Here is a 412-nt window from a genome sequence, read left to right on the forward strand (position 1 = left end):
AAAATGAGGATAAAGGAAGACCATGTGCCGGAAAAATATCCTGGTGGTGGAAAATTACAATTTTGCCCCTGAGGTGGGGAAAATTATCATTTTACCCTATACTCCAAATTATACCGAAATTTAAAATTTTTCACTTCTAAACCTCAATCATACTCCAATAAGTCAAATTATACCCCAATAAGTCCAATGGGGTCAAAAAAATCTTTTCTAAAAGTTTTCATTTTATCCCCAAGTGGCAATGACCATTTTGCCCTAGTTAGTGAAAATTCCGATTTGACTCAAAATTGATCCTCGAACTCCAAATTACCATTTTAAAGTCATCCATGAACTGTGAAACTCTTAATCTCACCTTTAAATTCCTATTTGATCTAGTTCGAGGATTAAATAAACTTTGTTGTACCTCTAGGTACAA

Source organism: Theobroma cacao, chromosome 3, assembly GCF_000208745.1.
Source record: "Theobroma cacao cultivar B97-61/B2 chromosome 3, Criollo_cocoa_genome_V2, whole genome shotgun sequence".
NCBI classification, from domain to species: Eukaryota; Viridiplantae; Streptophyta; class Magnoliopsida; order Malvales; family Malvaceae; genus Theobroma; species Theobroma cacao.